Below are 27,338 nucleotides of genomic sequence, written 5' to 3'. Positions count from 1 at the left end.
ATGGCTGAGGCCCCACCCCCAACGTCATGCAGGGGGAGGAGAAAAGACTTTAAAAAGCCCTGCCCGTGGGGCCCCAACCTGGAAACTCACCCAGCAGTAGTCCCGTGGTTGATGTCTCAGACCATGTGTTTTCCTCATTTTTTTTGTTGTTTCTTAAAGTCTTTACTCCCTTGCCTGTCCTATGACCTGTCCTTAAATTCTTTTTCTTAAAGCTTTTTATTTTTATTTTTTAAATTTATTTATCCTACCCCCCCCCCCCAATTGTTTGGGCTCACTCCCTGCTCTCTGTCTGTTCATTGTGTGGTCTCTTTCTACTCAGCTTCTTTTAGGAGACATGGGAAACTGAACCCAGGACCTCCCATCTGGGAAGGAGGTACCCACTCATTTAAGCCACATCTGCTCCCTGGTTATTGGGTCTCTCATTGTGTCTCCTTGTTGCACCACCTCATTGTATCATCTCCTTGTGTCATCTCTCTGCATCAGCTCGCTGTCTTGCTCATCATCTTTAGGAGGCAGGGGGAACTGAACCCAGGACCTCCCATGTGGGAGGCAGGCACTCAACTGCTTGAACCATATCTGCTCCCCTTAAATTCTTTTATGTGACATAAGCTGAGAAGCCCAGGAGCGAGAGCAAGGGCGTGCGTGTGTGTGCGCACGTGTGTGTTGTGCCTTGTGTTGTGCTTTGGGAGGGGGCGTGGTGAGGACTAGGAGAAAGGGCGACAGCTGCAGGAGCCAGTGCCCAGAAGGGAGAACCCACTCCTCTCTGACCAAGGGGACAGGCTTCCTGGAGAGTAGGGGGTCCTGAGAACCCCACAAGGGGTCAGGAGACACCATGGCTTCCCGGCAGGACAGAAGTCCGCGCCCAAGGGGCGCCGTTCCCCGCCTGCCCTCCCTTCCTGCTCCTCGCGCAGGAAAACGGCCTCAGCCCTGGGGTTTCTGTTCCCTGCCAGCGTGCGGGACAGAGCCAGGGGGCGGGGGGCGAGACCCGGGGTTTGGGGTCTTAACGCGGTGACCGCAGGACAGGACAGCTCGGGAGCTGCGGGCGCGCTCGCCTCTGGTTCCCGCGGAACCCGCTTCGCCCGCGGCAGCGCCGAGGACGCGGGCCACCCTGCGTTCCTCCCTCCAGCCACAGGCCACCGCGTCCCGGCCTGCTGCCGCGCTTCCCTGCGTTCAGTCACAGGGAACGGTAGGGCAACGCTCTTTTCCCTTAGTCAACTTTGTTCTTTGAAATAAGTTTAAATTAAAGAAGGAAAAGACAAAAGGCAAAGTTTAAATGGGGAATTCGTTACTGGGCGCCACTTCCTAAAACCTGATAAATAACGTGCGAGCGGGTGGATGCGCGTGTGTGTCCACGCAGTGGACGGTGATTCAGCTGTGAAAAGGAGTGGGGCCCTGGCACGTGCCGCAGCACCGGTGGACCTCGAAGACACGCCGAGGGAAGTAAGTCAGGCACGAAGGATAGATATTTTATAATCCCACTTCTATGAAATATCTGGAATAAGCAAATCCATGGAGACAGAAAGCGGAGCAGTGGCTGCCAGGACTGGGGGCCGGGGATGGGGAGTTATTGCTTAACTGGTACAGTGTCCATTTGGGGTGGTGTGAGATGTTTAGGTAAGGATGGCAAAACAAGGTAAATGTAATTGATGCGACAGAATTGCTCACCTAAAAATGATTAAAAGGGCAAATTTACAATTATATCATATATGTCACTAATAAAAAAAATTTTTAAGGTGATAAAAGGGGGGTGGAGCAAACTGAATCAGGACACAAGCACACAGACAGTTTGCTTCCAAGTTATCGGCAATATTCTAAAGCTGGCTGATGGCACACTGGAAATTTTTTTATGTGTATATGATTTTTTCCACACAGAAATGAGTTAATTTTTTTTTGCTCATTTTTTTTTATTTTGCTCATTGTCTGCTCATTGTTTCTTGTTTGTTTGTTTGTTTTTTTGCTCATTGTCTGCTCATTTTTTGTGTGTGTGTTTTTTGCTCATTGCTTGTTTTCTTGGTTTTTTGTTTTGTTTTGTGTTTTTTGGTTTTTTGCTCATTGTCTGTTCATTGTTTTTGCTCCCTGTTTTCTCTCTCTGTCTGCTCATTGTCTTCTTTTGAAGGGACTGAGACTCGAACCCGGGACCTTCCATGTAGGAGAGAGGTGCTCAACTGCTTGAGCCACATCCGCTTCCCAGAAATGACTTTGAATCCTAATTCTGTAGCCACTATCTCTGTGACCTTGAGCAAATTATTTAACCTCCCTGAGTAGATAATATCTACTTTGCAAGTTGATAAGGATTCAGTGGGGTGAAGCCTGTAAGAAGTCTAGCAAATAGAGAGCAAATAGATCTATGGGCACGGGACCTTCTATCATCAAGTAGGTGTGAGGATTCAAACGTGGACACCCACAGAGCAAAAAGAACAGGTCTCTGGCTACCCTCACCCCACCCCAGGCCCAGATCCCTCAAAAACGCAGCTTTAACTGGTAAGAGACTGGTGTGTGTCTGTGCAGTCGATGTCTTTATCGAGCTCCTATTCTGGCACCGGAAGCTGGGTTATAAAGATTAATAAAGGCACAGGAACTTGCTCCCAACGTCGCCTCCAGTGAGAGAGACGGGCGCGTGAACTGATGGTGGGAGAGCGTGAGGAGCGTTGTCACGTGTTACCGCAGAGCTGGACCCCAGCGAGGCCCCACGGGGAGGTTCCCAGTGCTCCACTGAGGCCGCTTCTCCGCCCTGGGACAGGGTTTTGAAACACGTATTTTTCTTTTTGAGGGGAGAGGTTCTTGAAGTTAGGGAGTAATTAGAGAAAGTTTTGAGGAGAAGGAGATGGTGAAAACCTGGATCCTGAAAAATAGGTGGAGCTACGAATGGGTTTTATTGGTTTGGTCAAAAGACCCACTTACAGCTCCCTGGGCCCTGGGAGAGGGGAGGAGATGGGGGCGGCTGGGGGGGAAGCACGTATTACCTGCCCTTAAAGAGTTGACAAACCAGGCAAACAGCCCAACAAATAACGGAAACCCTATTAAAATGCAAATACCTTAAAATATTTAGACACAATCCAACAATTTAAGTAGCCTACCGAGCGATGGCAGAAGCATGCCCGGTGCACTGTGGGAGGCCAGCTGGAGGAGAGTGCCTCGGGGAATGTGGAAGATGGGTGGGCTTATCCAGATGAAGGGGGAGGGCGTCCCAGCTGAGGGTCCGGGTCTCACAGGGGGACAGCAGGAGAACGCTGAATCCAGCCTTCCTGGAACACAGTGTTAGGTGGAGTCAACACTGGAGAGAGGCCTTCAGCCAAGCCCTTCAGCCCCCAGCGAGAGTGGCGTGACCTGGTCCGCCATACTACTCTGCCTTTCGTGTAGAGGCTGGAGCTGAGGAGAGACAGAACCAAGGTGATGGTAGTAGGGAAGCAGAGAGGATAGATTTAAGAAATACTTAAGAGAGCAAATAAATAGAACTGGGAGTGGACGTGGCTCAAGCGGTTGAGCGCCTGCTTCCCACACGGGAGGCCCCAGGTTCGCTTCCCAGTGTTCTCTAAAAATATAAAAACAAACAACAAGCAAACAAACGAGAAAACCAACTCAGGGATGCTGACGTGGCTCACTGGGTGAGCTCCAGCTTCCCACCTACAAGGTCCTGGGTTCAGTCTCCAGCCCTGGTACTTCAAAATAAATAAATAAGTACTAAGCCTTTTTTTTTTAAGAATTGAAAAATAAAATAAACAGAACCTAGTAGCCGAATGGAATGTGGAGCCAGGGAAGAGCTGTTTGTGATGTCCATTTATCTGGCTTGGCGAGAACCACATGGCTGGCGAGGAGGAATTGGTGCAGGGGCAGAGGGGACAAGGAAGTGGATCGGAACACACTGAATTTGGAGATGCCTTTGGGATATCCAGTTGAAGATGTCCAGCAAGCATTTGTTTGTATGAGACTGAAATTCAGGGCAAGGACCTGGTAGAAAGCAAGTAGATAAAACCATGATTAGCAAAAAGATCACCCAGGGAGGGGAGGTAGGGTAAAAAAGCGGCCAAAGTCCAATAATTCCAACATTGAAGGGCAGGGGGGAGGGAGGAAGAGGTGCCCACAAAGGAGACGGGACAGGAATGGTCCAAGTAGAAGGATCAGGAGACATCGTGGAAGCTACAGGAACTTTCCAGGAAGGGTGGTCAACAGCCTCCCAGGACCCCCAGCGTGGAGACTGCAGTTTATCCTCAGGATCTGACTGCGTGGAGGGACCCGCTTCAGCTGAATGGTGGGGTGGAAGCCAGACGGCATCGAGTTGAGGGATGACTAGAGAGTGTGACAACTTGCTCTCCATTAAGAACTCTGACTGAGACTGAGAAGAGGAATCGGGGTGCAGAGTCGAGGGATGATTTTTCCCCTTGAGATTAGAGACTGGAGCCGCTTTGTCCGGGGAGGAGGGTGAAGACAGAGGAGCCTGGGGACACAGGGCGTGAGGGCTAAGGACCGCCAGTGGGTGGGAGGTGGCGGAGTCAAGAGCGCTGCAGGGGTGTGCAGCTTTCAGTTTTGGAGTAATGAAATACTGCTAAATTTTTTTGTGGTAATGAATGCACAACATTATGATCATACTAAAAGCCACTGAGTCTACGCTTTGGATAGATGGCACAGGAGGTGAATATGTCTCACAATAAAACTACTTAGTGAACAAATAATTGTGCAAGAATAGCCAGAAATGGGGGCTATGTACATACAGCAGGAGAAACAAAGATCGAGGAGTGAAGAATTTTGTCTATTATTATTACTGAAATAATGAACATACTGTAATAATGACTGAAGAGATGAATGCACAACTATGTGATTGTACCAAATACCACTGATGGTACACTTTGATGAATTGTATGCTTTATTAATACGTATCAATCAAATTGATTTGTTAAAAAAAAAAAGCAGTGGCGGGATGACGGACCCTCTGAGACTGGGGGGGAAGTGGGAGAAAGTGGTGGAAGCGTCTGCACCCCACGGCCGCTTCCTTCAGAGGAGCCGGGGCGGCCGGGCAGGTGGGGTGACCCGCCGGGGGCAGGGAGGGGACAGGGAGGATGCGCGGAGGCGAGGCCGGGGCCGCCGCCCCGCGAGCTCAGGCGGCAGAGGCAGAGGGCCGCGGGAGCGGGAGCCCGCGAGCCCGGCGCGGGGCGGGCGGGCGGCGCGGGGCGGGCGGGCGGCGGGCGGGAGGCGGGCGGGAGGCGGGCGGGCGCGCGCTCCCGAGAGGGCGGGCCGCGGCTCTGGCCGCGCAGGAAGTCCTCGCGCCCTGTCCCGCCTGCCCAGCGCCCGAGGGCCAGAGCCGGCGTGAGGACGCGCGCGGCCCGTGTGCGCGCAGGGCCTGCGGAGGCCGCCCATGCGGCTTTTAGCCCTGGACAGGGAGGACGGGCCAGGCCGGGGGCCCTGGAGCCCCTGAGGGAACGGCCCAGGAGGCGCAGGAAGGGCCCCGGGAGGGCCATTGGGAAGAGATCTCCTTCCGGGTCAAGGGAGAGCCCGGGCCCCTCAAGGGGCCTTGCCATTGGGCCCCCTGGGAACTGACGGGCGGGGTGGCCAATCAGAGCAGCAAACAGCCGGGCCCCGCCCCACACGTTAGCAAGGGGGGGAATAATGAATGGCTGAAAAGGTGACCCGCGAGCCAGCTCTGCGCTCTCTCCCTGAAGACCCCCCCCAGCTCGCCCTGCGTATTTCCATCCTCCCCCGTTTCTCAGCAAGCTCTGTTCTTTCCCCCCGTTTCCCATTAAATTATTTTACTGACCAAAAGGGGGTGGGGGAGAAGAAAGGTGGCAGGGCCTCGTGGGCGCCTGTGACTCACTGACCGGCATTAACCGGGTGCCAGGCCGCATGCCCGTCAGCTGCTCCGCTCCTGCAAGCTGGCCAGGAAAGTCACCGGAGGCTGCGGGAACCGGCCAAGCAAGAGCGCGGGGTCCAGGCCAAAGCCAAGGCTGCGAGGGCGAAGAAAGATGTGCTCAGGGAGACACCGTCAGAACGTGGAGGACAGAAGAGGAAGTCGGAGATGACACCGTGGCCCTTGGCTCAAGGATACAGGTGACAAAACTGACACCAAACGTGAGAATTTTCTTTTTAATTAGGAAGGCCAATTTATTCATTTTAAATGGAAAATAAAATTGCCACATGGACTAGAATGTTGGTATGAACAGTCTCTCCCACTTTTTTCACAGATCTACTTGGTTACATAATACATTCAAATAAATGTATTTATTCATTTTCTGTTATAATATGCATGTGCCAGACATTGTGCTGACTGCAAGAGATATAGCCACAGACAAGCCAGGACACAAGGCAGAGTTAAGGAGCTTGAGGTCTTGTGGGTTTAAGTTCAGTGGTAGGAAATCAGTAGGTTGCATATGATTGAAGTGTTTAATGACTTTAAGCTCCCTAACCAGATGTCACCTGCTCTGTAGGAGGATCTGCCTGCCATAGGACTGGGCAGATGGAGTCCAACGGCCAGGACGCACGGACTCCTGACAGTGACAGGTGCACTCTGCTGACATTTTACTCTCTGACTCCTGTTTTCTATGTTAGGGTTACCATAAGAATTTTTTTAAAAAGAAGAATAAGGGCAGAGCAAGAGAATAATCAAATGTGTAATGTTTAAAGCCTGTCTCCAGGTGGAGGGATTTGGAAGTAACTGGCATGGGTATCAAAGGCAACACTTTTTTTTTCAGTTTAATAAATTTTATTTTTAAAGAGGTTTTAGATTACAGAAAAGTTACATCGGAAGTATAAGGGATTCCCATATAGCCCACCCCTCCCCTTCCCCCATCTTCACCTGTCAATAACATCTCACAATAGCGTGGTATACTTTTGATACAATTGATGAATAAACGTTGAAGCATTGCTACTAACCAAGGTCTATAGTTTACATTGTGGTTTACACTTAATTCCAGTGCCCTAAAAATCGCCTTTTCCACCTATTATTCCCTCCCCCTCCCCGCAGAACCTCTGGTGACCAATATCTTTATATCAGTGTTACGTGTTCTTCCATTACTACAATATTAACAAGTTTACTTTGTCCATGGTTGCCTTACCCACCTGGGTTTGTTCATTCCTCACCCTTGAGTATTTGGGGATGGTGATAAAGGCACCGATTTTAACAGAGAAAGGGCACCAACTTCCCCCTCACCTCACTCTTCATGTAAACTTAGCCTTTTTCCATCTGGTTCCCCTGCCCACTCTAAGACAACAGACAGCATCCAACCAGCAGCCCGCAGCCTGGCTTCCTCTACCTGACCACTTGGGAGGCCCACTCCTAGGCATTGCCAGAACCCACCTCCTCCAGACCCACCCACTGAAATGTAATGTCCCTGTTAAAAAAAGAGGCACGGTCATGTCCTCAGTCTTGTGACATCTAAAATGACCCCCTGGAATGGGGATAATGCTTCAGTATCCAATTAAAAACCCTAAGTGGAGAGTACTTCCAAGAAGATGGAGGATTAGAGAAACACAGGACTCACTTCTAGCCCAGAAAAATAGAGGACAAGCAGAAATGGAATGAGAAAAATGTTTTAGGGTTTGTCCAAGGGCAGGCTGGACACCACCCAGAAGAGAGAGGGGCAAAGGAAAAGAATCTCAACAGAAAAACTGAGTAAAAGCTGCAGCTGAGGCCGCCCATCTCCCCATGCATATCCTCAGAGTAGACAGCTTTGAATTCTCCGACCTCTGGCTGGCAGTGATGGACAAAGGGGGTCACGTGAGTCCCCCTCCCCAGAAAGGGGAGAGAGAGGGACACAGACTAAGGCTGATTCAGCTTTTGGCCAACAAATTTGAGCTGTTGTGTGTCTAGCACTTCTGTGCCGTTGTTTGCCCAGGGACCTGGCAAGGGACTGCAGAGATCTGACCCTCTCAATCTCCCATTCTTCTGACTGGGGGTGACTGTTGAGGATGCACCTCACCAGGAAAGGGGAGAGTGAGAAATGCAGCCTAAGTTTAACTCAGCTATTGACCGACAACCGTGGTCTGCTGTGTCCCACCAGCACCTCCAGGTCGAGAGGGACCAGCTATTGTTTGCCTCGGGAGTCACCAGGGACTAACTAGATCTGATCCTCCAAATCTCTCTTTCTACCAGGACTGATTGTTGAGGACGCACAGGGGAGTGGAATTACTCTGGAAAAGAGAGGGGGCTGCCAAAGAAGCTGGAGAACTGTCTCCGAGAAAGTTTGAATTACAAGGCTCTTAGCCTCCAGGCAGGAACCTATAGCACATTTATCTGGTCCGTGTTGCAGCAAACACGCTCCGACCAGGCATTGAACTGAGCGGGCTGCCAAAGAACACCATCTGCTGCCAGACCAAGGAAGTGCATGTGAGAAAATTAAAAGTAAGAGAGGCTTTTACTGGTATTTATTTATTTATTTATTTATTTTTAAAGATTTATTTTTATTTATTTAATTCCCCTCCCCTCCCCCGGTTGTCTGTTTTCTGTGTCTTTTTGCTGCGTCTTGTTTCTTTGTCCACTTCTGTTGTCGTCAGCGACACGGGAAGTGTGGGCGGCGCCATTCCTCGGCAGGCTGCTCCCTCCTTCGCGCTGGGCGGCTCTCCTTATGGGTGCACTCCTTGCGCGTGGGGCTCCCCTACGCGGGGGACACCCCTGTGTAGCAGGGCACTCCTTGCGCGCATCAGCACTGCGCATGGGCCAGCTCCACACGGGTCAAGGAGGCCCGGGGCTTGAACCGCGGACCCCCCTAACCACTGGGCCAAAGTCCGTTTCCCTTACTGGTATTTATATCCTCTCTCTCCAAGGTCCTAGGAAGCAGGTCTACAACCAATTACTGGGTCCAGACCCCAGTTTTGAGCAGCTGAATCCTAATGATCCAGGCTAAACCAAGAAATCAAAGAGGACCAGTTACAACTTTCAGCCACTAAATCCCTATAAAAGAGAAAGAAATCGAGCATCTGAGTAGATTACCATCCTAATCAGATGCCTAGACATCAGCAAAAAATTATGAGCCATAGTAAGAAAATGGAAGACATGGCCCAAGAAAAGGAATATATCAAATCCCGAGAGGAGACTCAGGATTTGGGACAACTAATTCACAATACACACACAAATTTCCATAATCAAATAACTGAGTTGAGAGACAATGTGGCTAAAGAAATAAACAACATCAAGAAGACATCAAGCAAGCACAAAGAAGAATCTGAAATCCTAATAGAATAGTAACAGCTAATGGGAATGAAAGACACAATAAGTGAGATAAAAAAAAACACAGAGGCATGCAAGAGCAGACTCGAAAGAAGAAAGAATAAGTGATACAAAAGACGGAACAGCTGAAATTGAAGACAGAAAAGAGCAGAGAGACAGAAAAATGGAAAAATTTGAGCAGAGGCTCAGGGAGTTGAATGGCAACACAAAATACAACAACCTAAGTGTCATGGGAGTTCCAGAAGGAGACGAGAAGGGAAAAGGGGCAGAAAGAGCATTTCAGGAAATAATAGCCGGGAGTGTCCAACTCTTACAAAATAAATGAACTTACATGTCCAAGAAGGACACCATACCCCAAACAGAATAAATCCAAATGGACCTACTCCAAGACACATATACAATAAGAATGCCAAAGGTCAAAGAGAAGAGAAAATTCTGAGAGCAGCAAGTGAGAAGCAAACCATCACATACAAGGAGTACCCGGTAAGACTTACTGCAGATCTCTCATCAGAAACCATGGAGGCAAAAAGACAGTGGTATGATACAATTAGGATACTGAAAGAGAAAAGCTGCCAGCTAAGAATTGTTTATGCAGCAAAATTGTACCTCAAATATGAAGGTGACTATAAAATATCAATGAACAAACAGAAACTAAGATATTTCATAAAAAAGAATCTGCCTTGTTGCAGGAAACATTAAAGGAAACCTGAGAGCCTGAAAGAAAAAGACAGGAGGGAGAGAGACTTGGAAGAGAGTATAAAAGAAAGAAAAGCAGAAAGGATAACCAAAGGAGTAAAAAGACAGACAAAAAATAAGATATGACACATGAAAACCAAAGAAGGAAATGGTGGAAGTAAATAATGCATTCACAGTAATAACATTTCATGTGAATGGATTAAACTCCCCAATCAAAATATATAGGCTGACATAATGGATAAAAAAAAATGAGTCATCCATAGGCTGCTTACAAGAAACACTTCTTAGACTTAGATACAAACGGACTGAAAGTGAAAGATTGGAAAAAAATTCTCCATGCAAATACTAGTTAAAAGAGCATACTAATACTGTAGCAATACTAATACTGTCATACAAAACAGACTTGAAATGCAGAAAAGTTATAAGAGATACAGAAGGCCATTATATATTAATAAAAGGGACAATTCAGCAGGAAGATATAGCAGTCATAAATATCTATGCACCTAACCAGGGTGCCCCAAAACACATGGACAAACTCTGGGAACACTGAAGGGAGAAATAATTGTTGGAGACTTGAACACCCCAATCTTATCATTAGCTAGAACAGCTAGACAGAAGATCAACAAGGAAACAATATGATAAATGAGTTAGACCTAACAGCCATATATAGAACACTGCATCCAAACTCAGCAGGTTATACATTCTTCTCAACAGAAGTGCTTTCTCCAAGATAGACCACATGTTAAGGCACAATGCAGTTCTCAATAAATATAAAAAGATTGGAATTATACAAAGTACCTTCTCAAATCATAATGGAATGAAACTGAAAATCAATAATAGATGGGGAAAAAAAATCACAAATGTGTGGAGGCTGAACAACACACTCCTAAATAATCAGTGGATCAAAGAAGAAATTGCAAGTGAAATCAGTAAATATATTGAGACAAATGAAAACAGAAACACAACATATCAAAACTTAGGGGAGGGGAAGCAGACTTGGCCTAGCAGTGAGGGCATCCGTCTACCACATGGGAGGTCCGCAGTTCAAACCCTGGGCCTCCTTGACTCGTGTGCAGCTGGCCCATGCACAGTGCTGATGCACACAAGGAGTGCTGTGCCACGCAGTGATGTCCCCTGGGTAGGGGAGCCCCACGCGCAAGGAGTGCGCCCCGTAAGGAGAGCCGCCCAGTACGAAAGGAAGTGCAGCCTGCCCAGGAATGGCGCCGCCCACATGGAGAGCTGACACAACGAGATGACGCAGCAAAAAGAAACACAGATTCCTGTGGCGCTGACAACAACAGAAGCGGACGAAGAAGACGCAGCAAATAGACACAGAGAACAGACAACTGGGGTGGGGCGGGGTGGGGCAGGGTGGGGGGGAAGGGAAGAGAAATAAACAAATAAAAATAAATCTTAAAGAAAAAAAACAACTTAGGGGAAACAGCAAAGGCAGTCTTGAGAGGGAAATTTATAGCCCTAAATGCCTGTATTAAAAAAGAAGAAAGAGCTAAACTCAAAGATTTAACTGAATGACTAGAGAAACTAGAAAAAGAACAGCAAACCAAACCCAAGCAAACAGAAGAAAAGAAAAATAAAGATTAGAGCAGAAATAAATGAAATTGAGAACACCAACAACAACAAAAATAGAGAAAATCAACAAAACCAAATGCTGGTTCTTTGAGAATATCAATAAAATTGACAAACCCTTAACTAGACTAACAAAGAAAAAAAAAGAGAAAAGATGCAAATAAATACAATCAGAAATGAAAGAGGGGAAGTTATAACTGACCCCACAGAAATAAAAAGAATCATAAGAGGATATTATGGGAAACTGTATGCCAACAAACTAGACAACCTAGATAAAAGGGACAAATTACTAGAAATGCACAAACAACCTCTTCTGACACTACAAGAAATACAAGAACTTAATAAACCAATCACATTTAAAGAGATTGAATCTATCATCAAAAATCTCCAAGCAAAGAAAAGCCCAGGACTAGTTGGTTTCACAGGTGAATTCTACCTAGCATTTTGAAAAGAATTAACACCAATCCTGTTTAAACTCTTCCAGAAATTGATGAGGGGGGAAACTTACCCAACACATTTTCTGAAACCAGCATCACCCTAACACCACAGCCAGATAAAGATACTGCAAGAAAATAAAATTACAGCCCAATCTCTCTAATGAACATAGATGCACAAATTCTCGACAAAATACTTGCAAATCGAATCCAGCAGCATATCCAAAGACATATGTCATGACCAAGTGGGATTTATTCCTGGTATGTAAGGCTGGTTCAACATAAGAAAATCAATCAATGTAATACACCGCATTGACACATTGAAGGAGAAAAACCAGATGATCATCTCAATCACTGTAGAAAAGGCATTCAACAAAATCCACCACGATTTTTTGATAAAAACTCTTCAAATGATAGGAATAGAAGGAAAATTCCTCAATCTGATAAAAGGCATATATGAAAACCCACAGCCAATATCATACTCAATGGGGAACTTGAAAGCTTTCCAAGATAGGAAGCAAGACAAGAATGACCACTGTCACCACTGTTATTCAATATTGTACTAGAAGTTCTAGCTAGGGCAATTAGACAAGAAGAAAAAATTAAAGGCATCCAAATAGGAAAAGAGGAAGTAAAACTCTCACTTTTGTGAATGACATGATCCTCTACTTAGAAAATCTTTCAGCATCCACAATGTAGTATCTTGAGCTAATAAATGAGTTTAGCAAAGTGGCAGGAAACAAGATCAACACAAAAATCAGTAATGTTTTTGTACACTAGTACTGAACAATCTGAGGAGGAAATTAGGGGGAAATTTCCATTTTCAATAGAAAGAAAAAGACTCAAATACCTAGGGATTAATTTAACCGAAGAAGTATAAGACCTATGTGCAGAAAACTACAAAATAATGCTAAAAATGTTTTTAAAAGACCTAAACAAGTGGAAAGACATTCTGTGTACATAGATTGGAAGAATAAATATTGTGAAGATGTCAGTCTTACAACTGGTTTATAGATTCAATGCAATATCAATCAAAATCCCAACAACTTACTTTACAAAATTAGGAAAGGCAATTACCAAATTCACTTGGAAGGGAAAGTGCACCTGAATAGCCAAAAGCATTCTAAAAAAGAAAAGCAACTTGGGAGGAATTTCACTGCCTGGCCTTGAAACATATACAAACGTATGCCTACATATACAGTGGTCAAAACAGAATGGTACTGGCATAAAAATAGATACATCGATCAGTGGAATAGAATTGAGAACCTGGGAAGCAGACTTGGCCCAGTGGTTAGGGCGTCCGTCTACCACATGGGAGGTCTGCGGTTCAAACCCCGGGCCTCTTTGACCCGTCTGCAGCTGGCCCACGTGCAGTGCTGATGCGCGCAAGGAGTGCCCTGCCATGCAAGGATGTCCCTGCATGGGGGAGCCCCATGCGCAAGGAGTGTGCCCCGTAAGGAGCCACGCAGCATGAAAGAAAGTTCAGCCTGCCTAAGAATGGCGCCGCACACACAGAGAGCTGACACAAGATGACACAACAAAAAGAAACACAGATTCCCATGCCACTGACAACAACAGAAGCGGACAAAGAAGAACATGCAGCAAATAGACACAGAGGACAGACAACTGGGGGGGGGTGGAGTGGAGAGAAATAAATAAATAGATAAATAAATAAAATATTAATAAAAAAAAAAGAATTGAGAACCTGGAAATAAACCCTCACCTATAGAGTCAACTGGTTTTTGACAAACCTACCAAGTTCATGTTAACAGGACAAAACAGTCTCTTCAACAAATGGTGCTGGGACAACTGGATATCTATAACCAAAAGAATGAAAGAGGACCCCTATCTCACTCCCTATACAAGAATCAACTCAAAATGGAAGAGGCTGTGGTTTCTTGGACCTTACACCCAAAGCACATGCAACAAAAGAAAAAACATATAAATGGGATCTCCTCAAAATTAAACACTTTTGCACCTCACAGGACTTTGTCAAAAGGGTGAAAAGGCAGCCAACTCAATAGGAGAAAATATTTGGAAATCACATGTCAGATAAGGGTTTACTATCCAGGATATATAAAGACATGTAATAACTGAATGATAAAAAGACAAATGACCCAATTTAAAAATGGGCAAAAGACTTGAATAGACATTTGTCCAAAAAAGAAATACCAATGGCAAAAAAAAAAAAACATGAAAAAATGTTCAGCATTCTTTCTTGATAAAAACACTTAGAAAGATAGGAATGGAAGGAAAATTCCTGAATATGATAAAAGGCATATATGAAAAACCCACAGCCAACTTTCCCTCTAAGATCAGAATATTAGTCTGCCAAAGGGGTGCTGATGCAAAGTACCAGAAATTTATTGGCTTTTATAAAGGATATTTATTTGGGGTGGAATCTTACATTTACAAGGCCTTAAAGAGTCCAAATCAAGGCAGCTTTCTCACCAAAGTCAGTTGCCACATGTCGAAGCAAGATGGAGGGCAATCTCTGCCTGGTCTCTCCTTCCTTCTTCTCTTAAGACTGTGGGCCCAGCTTCTTCCGATCCCAGCTGTAGGTTGGCAAAGGGCTCGTCTCTCAGGGGTTCCTGTATCAGTCTGGCATAGGGCTTTCTTTCCAGGCCTGCTCAGCTGCTTAGCTGCAAACTGTCAGGCAAATAGCTCATTTCTCCCTGGGGTTCCAGGATCAAAACTGACAATGTTCTTTGTCTCTTCTTCTGCCATCTATGGAGCTCTCTCTCTTCCTGGTGCTTTAGCTGTTTGAACCTTCTCCTTTCTGTTCCATGGCAGGACCAAAATGACCAAGTTCTTTCCTCTTCTGTGTCTTCTTCTGTGAGTATCTGTTTATATCAGCCCCCACCAAGGGGGCAGGGACTCAAACCTGAGTCACAACCTGGTCAAATCAAGCTCTAATCTTAACAGGTAATTTAACCAAGACATGTCAGCTGAATCTAATGTATCAAAGGGTATCACACCCAGAGGAACAGACCAGTTTACAAACATAATCTTTCTTTTTTGGGGGATTCATAAAATAATATCAAATTGCCACAATCAGGAACAAGACAAGGATGCCCACAGTCACCAAAATTATCCAACATTGTGCTAGAAGCTCTATGTGGAACAATTAGACCAGAAAAAAATAAAATAAAATGTATCCAAAAGGGAAAGGAGGAAGTAAAACTCTCACTATTTGTGATGACATGATCCCATATTTACAAATTCTGATATGTCTACAACAAAGCTACTTGAGAAAATAAAGTTCAGCAAAGTGGCAGGATACAAGATCAACATGCAGAAAACAAAGTTTCTGTACTAAACAATCTAAGGAGAAAATCAGGGGAAAAACTCTATTTACAATAGCAACAAATATCTAGGAATCAATTTAACCAAAGAAGTACAGGACCTATATGCAGAAAACTGCAGAACAATTCTTAAAGAAAGCAATGAAAACTTAAAACAAATGGAAAGATATTCTCTTTTCATGGATTGGAAGACTAAATATCACATTGAGTGAAAAAAGCCAGACATGAAAGGACAAATAGTTATGATTGCACTATTATGAACTAAATATATTGTGTAAACACATGGGGTTAATAACTTGAATATAGATCACCAAAAAAAAAGAAAGAGGTTAGAGAAGAAATAGCAAAGATTAGAGCTGAAATAAATGAAATTGAGAACAAAAAAAAAAAAAAATAGAATCAACAAAACCAAAAATTTATTCTTTGAGAAGATCAATAAAATTGACAAACTCTCAGCTAGACTGACAAAGAGAAAAAGAGAGGAACAACCAGCAAGATGGCGGCACAGAAAGGAACTCCTAGAGTCAGCTTGTGCTACAGGGAAGTTAGTAATCACCCAGAGCTATCTAATGCACCTGCTTGGGGGCTCCAGGAGACCAGAAGAGCATCCTGCAGCATCCTTAAAGGAATGGAAGGAGGAGACTGCTCATGTGCAAAAAAGATTCATAAGTAGGGCACTCCATGCAACAAGATTGGTGCCCATCCTCCACTGGCAGCACAAGCTGCCTCAGGAGCTATTCTATGGCTGGAATTGGAAGCTCCACTTCCCAAAAACAGGGGAGGAAGAGACGTTGGGCACCAACTTCAGCTACTGATGAGTAAATTCAGTGAGGTAAAGTATAACCTAAGAACAGCTAAACTCTGAACCTGTCCAAGTCAGAAAGAGACTGGGAGCTGCCATTTTAACTCTGCCCCTGATATGAGGGGAAGTGGACAGACTCAACTTCTTTCCATCCAGGTCAGATTGCAGCTTTAGCATAAGCCCCAGCCCCACCTCCATCAGGGAGGAAGCTGGGGGGACCTGCGCCAACCTCTCCAGGAAAATACAGGCCAAGCTGTGGAGGCTGGTGATCATCTTACTCATGGCACAAGCCACCCTGAAGCTCCATTTCCTAAAAACAGAGAAGGGAGAGACAGTTGGCCATGAACTACAGCTAATGATTAGTAAATTCAACTGGCTAAAGTATAACCCTAAGAACAGCTAAAGTTTGAACCTGTCTAAGTTGGAAAGAGGCTAGTAGTCGCCATTTTGACCCCAGCATGAGTGGAAGCAGGGCTGATTGAAAAATCACAGTGAAGGTAGCAACCCATTCCTTTCACCCAGATCAGACTACAGCCCTAGCCTAGTCTTCACCCACCTCTAGCAGGGAGGAAGCTGGTAAGCCTTGCACCAGCCTTTCTGGATAACTGCAGGAACATTTGGCTGGCATAGACTGAATAGTCGGAAATCTACCTGGGCAACTGTGATCATCTTGTACTCACATAACATAGATTGCTGCCCACACCTGTAGCTCCTCCATCCCCACCCCAGATAGGGGAGAACGGGTATGAAGCTTCATCAGTCTCACTGGGCAACTACAGTCTAGGCCTGCACGACTTGGATTATTAAGTACAGCTGTAGCTCTATCCCTACTCCTGGCAAAGGAGATGAGAGAAGGGCAAGAAAAGCCTTAAGTTAAAGAGAGAAACTGCACCCAGAATAAATAGGAAGCCAGATACCAAGACACCAACAAAAAAATTATAATCCACACCAAGAAACAGGCAGATATGGCCCAGTTAATGGAACAAGATCAGCCTCCAAATGACATAAAGGAGTTCAGACAACTAATCACAGATGTTCAAAGAACTCTCCTTAATAAATTCAAAGAAATGACTAAAGAGATTAAGGATATTAAGAAGACAGTGAATAAGCACAAAGAATTCGAAAGCATACATGGAAAAATAGCACATCTTACAGAAATGAAAGATGCAATAAATGAAATTAAAAATACACTGGACTCATATAATAGAAGATTTGAGGAGACAGAAGAAATGATTGGTGAGCTTGAAGAAATGGCCTCTGAAAATGAATATACAAAAGAACAGATGGAGAACAGAATGGGAAAAAATTGAACAAGTTCTCAGGGATATAAACAACAGCAAGAGATGTGCATACATACGTGTCACAGGTGTCTCAGAAGGAGAAGAGAAGGGAAAAGGAGCAGAAGGAATATTTGAAGAAATAAAGTTAGAAAATTCCCCAACTCTAGTGAAGGACATAGATATCCATGTCCAAGAAGCACAACATACTCCCATCCAAATAAATCTGAATAGGCCAACTCCAAGACACATACTAATCAGAATGTCAAATGCCAAAGACAAAGAAAGAATTGTGAGAGCAGCAAGAGAAAAGCAATTGCACAACATATAAGGTATACCCAGTAAGATTAAGGGCTGCTTTCTCATCAGAAACCATGAAGGCAAGAAGACAGGGGTATGATATATTTAAGATACTGCAAGAGGAAAACTTCCAGCCAAGAATCTTATATCCAGCAAGACTGTCTTTCAAAAATGAAGACAAGTTTAGAATATTCTCAGATAAATGGAAATTGAGAGGCTTTGTAACCAAGAAACCAGTTTGCAGGAAATACTAAAGGGTATGTACAGTCTAAAAAGAAAAGACAGGAGAGAGAGGCTTGGAAGAGAATCTAGAAATGAAGATTATATCAATAATAGAAGCAGGTGTGGCTCAAGCAGATGGACTCCCACCTACCACACATGAGGTCCTAAGTTCAGTTCCTGGTGCCTCTTAAAGAAGATGCACAAGACAGCAGGCTGACACTATGGGCTGGCATGGTGAGCTGATGCAACAAGATGACACAACAAAATGACACAGTGAGATGTCGCAAGCAAGAGACACAGAGAGGAAACACAATGAGAGGCAACAAACAGGGAGCAGATGTGGCTCAAGCTGTTAGGTGCCTCGTTCCCACATGGGAGGTTCCCAGGTTCGTTTCCCCATGCCTCCTAAAAAAAAAAGATGAGCAGACAGCAAGTGCAAACAATGAGGGGGAAGGAAAAACAAATAAAAATAAATCTTAAAAAAAAAAGAGATCAGTAAAAGTAACAAAGTTTCAAAAGAGGCAGTGGACTTGACCCAGTGGTTAGGACGTTCGCCTACCACATGGGAGGTCCACAGTTCAAACCCCGGGCCTCCTTGGCCCGTGTGGAGCTGGCCCACAAAAAGTGCTAATGCATGCAAGGAGTGCCCTACCACGCAGGGGTGTTCCCCGCGTAGGGGAGCCCCATGCGCAAGGAGTGCACCCCGTAAGGAGAGCTGCCCAGCACAAAAGCAAGTGCAGCCTGCCCGGGAATGGTGCGGCACACACGGAGAACTGACACAACAAAAAGAAACATAGATTCCCATGCCGCTGACAACAACAGAAGCGGACAAAGAAGACACAGCAAAATTGACACAGAGAACAGACAACCAGGGTGGTGGGGGAGGGGAGATAAATAAATAAATAAGTAAACAAATAAATCTTTAAAAATAAAAAAAATAAAATAAAAAGTCTCAAAAGAGTGGTGAAAATAAAATATGACAGATAAAACCCAAAGGTCAAAATGGGTGAAATAAGAACTGCCTTTACAGTAATAATAAGGAATGTAAATGTCTTAAACTCCCCAAGCAAAAGACACAGGCTGGGAAGCAGCTGTGGCTCAGTTGGGCTCCCGTCTACTAATTGGGAAGCCCTGGGTTCACGTCCCAGGGCCTCCTTGTGAAGGCAGGCTCACCTGCATGCCACGGGGAGCCACTGGCCCACAAGCACTGCAAGTGCCTCCCAGTCCGCAAGCGCCGCAAAGAGCCAACTCAACAAGGTGATGCAACAAAAGGGAGACCAGTAAAAAAAAAACACACACAGAAAAGCATGCAGCAAATGGACAGAGAGAGCAAAAAACAACAAGCAAGCTGCGGGGGGGTATGGGGGTGTGTGGGGGGTGATAAATAAAATAAAATACAGACACACAGAAGAACGTACAGTGAATGGACACAGAGCAGAAAGCAAGCAAGCTCAAGGGTGGAGGGAATTTTAAAAAAGACACGGCGGCTGAATGGATAAGAAAATGTGAGCCATCTATATGCTGTCTGCAAGAGACTCACCGTAGACCCAGGGGTACCAATAGATTGAAAGTAAAAGGCTAGAAAAAGATATTCCATGTATGCAGTAACAACAACAAAAAAGGCCAAAGTAGCTATACTTACATCAGATGAAATAACTTTAAAAGGCACTAGTGGGACGCGGATGTGACTAGTGATCGAGCTTCTGCCTATCATATGGGAGGACCCAGGTTTGATCCCTGGGGCCTCCTGGTGAAAAAGAAGAGTTTGTTCTGTTCTATCATGATGTTACAGTTGTCAGATGCTGCAGTTGTTCCCTATTATAGATGATGCAGTTCCAGTAGAAAACAGCTGCTTGGTAGTTTCCAATAAATACGAGGTGGAAACTAGGGTCGAGGCTTTCATTTCTAGAAGCTGTGAGTCCCCTGGTCCCATCTTTATCTTCTCTCTTGTGAAAGAGAGATCTTTCTGTCCTTTATTTCTGTAAGTTCTGTGGTGCCTTCCCTTCAAACCAACCTATTATGAGCTGATTGCCACAAGAAAGCAGGCCCACATGGCGAGCCAGTGCCCGTGTGAGTGAGCCACGCAGCAAGATGATGACACATCAGAAGAGAGACAAGGGGAGAGTCAGGGTGAAGTGCAGCAGAGCCCAGGAGCTGAGGTGGCGCAATTGACAGGGAACCTCTCTCCACATAGGGGATCTCTAGGATTGAATCCCGGTGAATCCTGGAGGAGAAAAAATGAGAAGAGAAGACAACAGAGACAGCAAAAATAGCAAAAATAAGGAGGAGGGGAAGGAGAATAAATAAATAAATCTTTTTAAAAAGATGCCAGTAATGCACAATCTGAGGAGGAAGTCAGGGGGAGAAATCCATTTACAATATCGAATAAAACTATCAGGGGAAACGGACTTTGGCCCAGTGGTTAGGGCGTCCGTCTACCACATGGGAGGCCCGCGGTTCAAGCCCCGGGCCTCCTTGACCCGTGTGGAGCTGGCCCATGCGCAGTGCTGATGCGCGCAAGGAGTGCCGCGCCACGCAGGGTGTCCCCTGCGTAGGGGAGCCCCACGCGCAAGGAGTGCACCCATAAGGAGAGCCACCCAGCGCGAAGGAGGGAGCAGCCTGCCCAGGAATGGCGCCGCCCACACTGCCGACAACAGAAGCGGACAAAGAAACAAGAAACAAGACGCAGCAAAAAGACACAGAAAACAGACAACCGGGGGAGGGGAGGGGAAATAAATAAATCTTTAAAAAAAAAAAAAAACTATCAGATATTTAGGAATAAATTTAACCAATGATGTAATGCACTTGTATTCAGAAAACTACAATACATTGTCAAATTTAAAAAGACCTAAATAATTGGAAAAACATTCCATGCTCACAGATTGGAAGCCTAAATATCATTAAGTCAGAGGTTACACTATACAAGTCTCAGTAGGATCCCATTGACTGCCACAGTAAATATTGCCTCAAGTAGCGGGGTTCCTGAGGGCTCTGGAGACATCCAGACCCTGTGGGCAGGGCAGACAGCTCAGGAGTTTGGCGCCCTGCCAGTGGGCCTTACCTTGGACGTTACGCTCCCCAGGGTGACAGGGTTGGACTCATTTGTGGTTTCCCTACACGTGGCTTTTCTGCCCCTTCTATTTGAACCTATAGTTAGTACGAGACTTGATAGGTATATGTCCAAGAGACTTAATAAATCTTTGGTCCGTCCATGTGCCAGCTGGTCCCTGAATCTCAGCAGAGTTGCAACATCTACTCTCCAGTTCATTGGACTCACCCAGGACAACCAACAAGGTGATGATGTTGGACAATGCCCATCTCAAGGAAAAGAGAGAATCTGCAACGTCAAGCAAGATAGTTCCATCCATCTGCCCCATGGGATCATGGCCCCCTCTCAATTAGAGTCAGAGTGGACATCACCATCCCAGACCCCTCAGGATTGGGGAGTGAACAATGGACTAAATTAGACTTACTATTATTCTACTATAGACTTACTGCTATTCTAGCAGTGGAAGAATTTGTATCATTGCTCTAAAGGCAGTGGCCACCAGAGGCTCTGAGGGGAGGGAGAGTGAAAAATAGATGTAATACGGGGGCATTTTTGGGAAATTGGAATTGTCCTGCATGATGTTGCAGTGATGGATACCTTGTAATTATATATTTTGTCATAACTTACAAAACTGCGTGGAACAGAGTATAAACTATAATGTAAACTATAATCCACAGTTAGTGGCAATGCATCAATATGTGTTCATCAATTGTAACAAATGTAGCCCACTCATGAAGGATGTTGTTAATGTGGGAAAGTGTAGGAGGGGGAGGGAGTGGGGCATATGGGAATTTCCTATATATTTTTTTACAGATTTATTTTTTATTTATTTCTCTTCCCCTCCCCACCCTCCTACCTGCCCCCCCCCCCAGCTGTATGCTCTGTGTCCATTCGCTGTGTGTTCTTCTGTGTCCGCTTGTATTCTTGTCAGCAGCATCTGGAATCTGTGTCTCATTTCATTGCATCATCTTGCTGCATTCGCTCTCCATGTGTGCGGCACCACTCCTGGGCAGGCTACACTTTTTTGGCTCTGGGTGGCTCTCCTTACGGGGTGCACTCCTTGCACGTGGGGTTCCCCTAAGTGGGGGACACCCCTGTGTGGCACGGCACTCCTTGTGCGCATTAGCACTGCATGTGGGCCAGCTCATCACACAAGTCAGGAGGCCCTGGGTTTGAACCCTGGACCTCCCATGTGGTAGGTGGATACTCTATCAGTTGAGCCAAATCCACGTCCCTCCTATATTTTTTATGTAATATTTGTGTAATCTACATTTCTTTAAAATAAATACATAAATAAAATTTTAAAAATATCATTAAGATATCAATGCTACCCAAATTGATAAAACAGATTCGATGCTCTCCCTATAAAAATTCCACCAGCATTTTTAAAATAAATGGAACACATGATTATCAAATTTATTTGGAAGGGCAAATGGTCCAGAATAGTCAGAACCATCTTAAAAAGGAAAAGCAAAGTTGGGGACTCTCACTTCTGGACTTTAAATCATACTGCCTAACTACAGTGGTAAAAACAGCATGGGCCTGACATAAAGACAGACATATAGACCAACGGAACCAAATTGATGGTCCAGAAACAGATCCTCACATCTATGGTCAAGTGATTTTTTTTTAAAGATTTTTTTATTTTTATGTATTCCTGACTCCCTCGTTGTTTGCAATCACTGTTCTCTGTGTCCATTTGCTGTGTGCTCTCTGTGTCTGCTCTTTTAGGAGGCACTGGGAATTGAACCTGGGACCTCCCATGTGGGAGGGAGCTTGAGCCACGTCTGCGCCCTGCTTTTTTGTCTTTCACTGTGCTTCCTCTTTATCTCTTTGTTTCGTCATCTTGGGCCAGCCCATGAAGCTAGCTCCTGTCTTGCTCGTCTTCTCCAGAAGGCACCCAGAACCAAACCCAGGACCTCCCATGTGGTAGGTGGGAGCTCAATCATTTGAGTCACATCCACTTCCCTGGTCAAGTGATTTTTCTTACTTTATTTTATTTATCCCCCCACCCCCAGATGGAGCTCTCGTCTGTCTGCTCATTGTTTGCTCACCTTCTCCAGGAGGCATGAGGAACTGACTCCAGGACCTGCCACATGAGAGGGGAGTGACCCACAGCCTGAGCCACATCCGCTCCCTGTGGGCTGTGGCGTCTGCTGGCTTGTGGCCTCTGCGTGCTGTGGCGAGGGTGCATCTAGCTCTGTTGGGATGGGGACAGCGCCGAGCTCTGTTGCGGCAGCAGGCGGCTTCTGCCCATCTTCTTTCAGGAGTGACCTGGACTTCAACCCAGGACCTCCTATGTGGTGGGCAGGCTTCCGAGTGGTTGAGCCATACCTGCTCCTCTCAAATGATTTTTTTTTCACCATTACCTCAAGATTTTATCATCATAACAAAAGACAAAGCTTAGAACTGGATCGCTTGGCCCGTTCTCTTCTAGTCTCCCCCTAGTTCAAAGTGTTTGCATCTCTGAATAGCCAGCATCCTCTTAGCGCTGCAGTCGGGCTCGACGCATTCGAGCCTCAGCCCAATCTTCTTTGCAGTGTCAGCCTTCTACCAGAAAACCGTCTTAGTGTGCCACCGTAGCCACTCTGCTTCCTGTCATGACGCTTTCCCTGGATATGTAGAGAATCCTTGCCCGTCTTGAACTGTGGCACGTCGTGGGGTTGGTGCTTGCTGCACTTCTTACAGGAAGTCCGGCAGGTTTTAGGAATGGTCACCATGTCTGTTTGAGCGCTATCAGCACAAAAAGCTCAAGTGCTTTTTGACAAGCCTGTCAAACTCACCCAGCTCGGGGAGAACAGTCCATTCAACAAATGATGCTGAGAGAACTGGCTATGCATAACCGAAAGAAAGAAAGAGGACCGCTTTCTCATACCTTATACAAAAATTAACTCAAAATGGACCAAAAACCAAATACACAAGCAAGAACCATAAAGCTTCTAGAAGAAAATGTAGGAAAACATCAAGACCTGGTGGAGGTGATGGATTCTTAAAGGAGATAAGAGGAGGGCTGAGATGACTACTGATGCTTAATGTATGTAGAAGTTTTAATTAGCTTTACCGTAAAAGTGTGTTAATGTATAGAGTTGATGGTAACACATAGTGAGTAATAGTTGGCTTATAAGTGGGAATATGTCTGGAAAGGGTAGTCTAGGGATATAAATGGCAAATGAAAGAAAGCTAGAGAAAAACTTAGGGACTGAATAATACAGTAAACCCAGAGGTGGATGAGAATTGTGGTTGATGGTACAGATGCAAGAGTGTCCTTTGTGAGCTAGAGCAGATGTACATCACTATTGCAGGGTGGTGGGAATGTGGAGAAGCATGGGAAAGATACAACTGGAGTGGCCTATGGACTGTGGTTAACAGCAATACTGTAATATTCGTGCATCTGTGCCAAAGATGTAATGTGTTGATAATGGGGAAATATGGAAAAGTATGCCAAATGTACACTGTGGACCATGGTTGGTGGGAATAGTCTGATGATATTATCTCTTAATCTGTAACAAATGTTCAGTCATGGTGTGGTGTGTTGATAGAGGAGTGTTGTATGGGAATTCTGCACATGTGCATGATTTTTTGTAAGTTCACAACTTCTGCAATAAAACTATATTTTAAAAAATAATAGGTGGGCTGGGGGAAAATACATTAAATGTAAGATATGGACTATAGTTAGTAGTAAGATTTTGATGATATTCTTTCATAATTTGTAACAAATGTCTCACAATAATGCAAGGTGTTGGTTGTGGGTAATGTATGGGACCCCTGTAAGATGTTATACGTTTGCTTTGTAAGTTCACAATGTTTACTACACACTTATTGTTTATGTATGTTCATTTATAAATGATATAATAATAATAGGGTGGGTTGGGGGAAAAATACACCAAATGTAAGATACTTTGGCTAGTAGTAATATTTTGAGGATGCTTTTTAACCATTAGTTTAAAGTGTTTCACAACAATGCAAGGTATTGCTGGTAGGATGAGGTATGAGAGCCCTGTATGGTGTTATGTATGTTTATTTTATAAGTTCACAGCTATTACTATACACTTATTGTTTATGCATGTTTATGTATGAGCGATATACTTCAATAAGTTAAAAAGGAGAGAGAAGACACAAATCAATAACATCAGAAATGAAGGGGGAGGACATTACCACGGACCCCGCAGAAATGAGAGACCATAAGAGGATACTAGGAATGCAAAAAACTAGACAATGCAGATGAGAATGGCAAATCCTAAAAACCCATGAACACTTACACTGTCCCTAGAAGAAACAGAAGACCTCAACAGACCAATCACAAGTGAAGAGATTAAGTCATCAAAAACCTCCCGAAGATGAAAAGCCCAGGTGAATTCTACCAATCATTCAAAGACAATCTAATACCAGTCTTGCTCAAGCTCTTCCAAAAAATTGAACAGAAAGGAACACTACCAAACTCTTCTAGAAAGCCACCATCACCCAAATATCAAAACCAGATAAAGATACTATGAAAAAAGAAAATTACAGACCAATGTATCTAATGAATATAGATGCAAAAATCTTTAACAAAATACTTGCTAACTGAATCCAAAAGCACATTAAAAGAATTACACACCCCGACCAGGGGGTTTTATCCCAGGTATGCAAGAGTGCTTCACCACAAGAAAATCAATTAGTGTAATAAACCACACTGATAAATTGAAGAAAAATCACATGATCCTTGTGACACAGAAAAGGCATTTGACAAAATATAGCACTCTTTATAGATAAAAAACACTCCAAAAAATAGGAATAGAAGGAAGCTTTCTCAATAAGGTAAAGTGCATATATGAAAAACCTGCAAGTAGCATTGTACTCAATGGTCAAAGATCGAAAGCTTTCCCACTGAGATTAGGAACAAGACAAGGATGCTCACTCTCACCATTGTTATTCGATATTGTGCTAGAAGTTCTAGCTAGAGCAATTAGGAAGAAAAAAAAGAGGCTAGAGAATGGCAAGCTGAGGGTTAACTTCATGCAAAATTGGTAAAAAGGATGTGTGTTAATCTTTGAAAATGAATAGAAAAGGTGACAGCACAACAATGTAACTAGCAGTGCTATTATACGGGTATAATAGTGATTGAAAGGGAAAGTCTAGGTCCTGTAAACTACGAAAAGGAAAGCTAAAAAAGGTAACATGGACTGTATAACATAGCAAAACCTCTTGTGAAATATGAGTATGGGTAATATTGCATCTATGACTGTTTTTCCTTGAAACTGAGCAAATATATGTTAATACTACAAGATGTTAATATCACAAAAAAAAACATGCTAATTGAAACTAGACACAAAGTACTACATATTGTATGACTGCATTTATATAAAATGTAAATATAAATCAATTTATAAAGATTGAATTAGAGTTTAGGTAGGGTGAGGGAAGGATAGAGGAATTGAGAGGTGACGCTAAGGAGTGTGAAGTTTTTCTTTTTTGGAGTAATCACAACTTTATGATTATACTAAAAGCTATTGATTATACACTTTGGATAGATTTTATTGTATGGCAATATATCTCAATAAAACTGCTTAAAAAAATAAATTGAGAAGGGGCTTAGATTCCACATGGCTGATGGAGGGGACTCTCCTGCTTGCGGTTGTAGACTCTCTCGGTTCCTTGGTGTAGTGGTTGACTATCCTCACCTCCTTGTTAGCTGACCTGGGTAAGTCCAACGAACTGGAGAATAGGAGTTACAGTTTCAGAGGCTCAGGGCCCAGCTGGCACACAGACAGCCCAGAGATTCTAGCCTCCTGGGCATACACCAACCCCAGCACCAACCACAGGTTCAGTAAAAGGGACAGAAAAGGGAAGCAGATTTGGCTCAACTGATAGTGTCCACCTACCTCAGGGGAGGTCCAGGGTTCAAACCCAGGGCCTCCTGACCCATGTGGTGAGCTGGCCCATGCACAGTGTGGTGAGCTGGCCCACGCACAGTGCTGATGCACACAAGGAGTGCCCTGCCACGCAGGGGTGTCCCCCGCTTAGGGGAGCCCCACGTGCAAAGGAGTGCACCCTGCAAAGAGAGCCGCCCATGCAAAAAAAAGTGCAACCTGCCCAGGAGTGGTGACACACATATGGAGAGCTGATGCAGCAAGATGATGTAACAAAAAGAGACACAGATTCCCGGTGCTACTGACAAGAATGCAAGCAGACACAGAAGAACACACAGCAAATGGACAGAGAGCAGACAATGGGGGCGGAGGGGAAGGGGAGTGAAATAAATAAATCTTTTTAAAAAAAGGGACAGAAGAGGCATGTGTAAAGAAGTCAAATCTGAGTCCAACTCTGTCACACTCAGGAGCACAAATTCCAAAGTAGGGCTCACTGGCAAGGCCCCAAACTCCGGGGCCTTATGTCAGGACTGTAGGACCTGGGTGTCTCTGTAGCCCTCAGGAGTACCACTACCTCTGGGGTAGTATCTACCTTGGCTGTCTATGAGATACTGCTGATACGTACATAAGTGCAACCCCTCTGATGACCTCCCAGCTCATTTT

At 44.8% G+C, this 27,338-nt stretch overlaps 1 long non-coding RNA gene across 1 annotated transcript; it reads left to right on the top strand.

Moving 5' to 3' along the window:
• The first annotated feature begins 5,285 nt into the window (after positions 1–5,285).
• Positions 5,286–26,385, top strand: LOC131280352 (uncharacterized). Its single transcript, XR_009187839.2, has 3 exons — positions 5,286–6,039; positions 8,081–8,329; positions 22,845–26,385. It is a non-coding gene; the product is annotated as an uncharacterized lncRNA (long non-coding RNA).
• Positions 26,386–27,338: the final 953 nt, after the last annotated feature.

This window comes from Dasypus novemcinctus, chromosome 11, assembly GCF_030445035.2.
Source record: "Dasypus novemcinctus isolate mDasNov1 chromosome 11, mDasNov1.1.hap2, whole genome shotgun sequence".
NCBI lineage: Eukaryota > Metazoa > Chordata > Mammalia > Cingulata > Dasypodidae > Dasypus > Dasypus novemcinctus.
The sequence above is the reverse complement of the archived record's forward strand: the minus strand, read 5'-3'. Positions and strand labels throughout refer to the sequence as shown.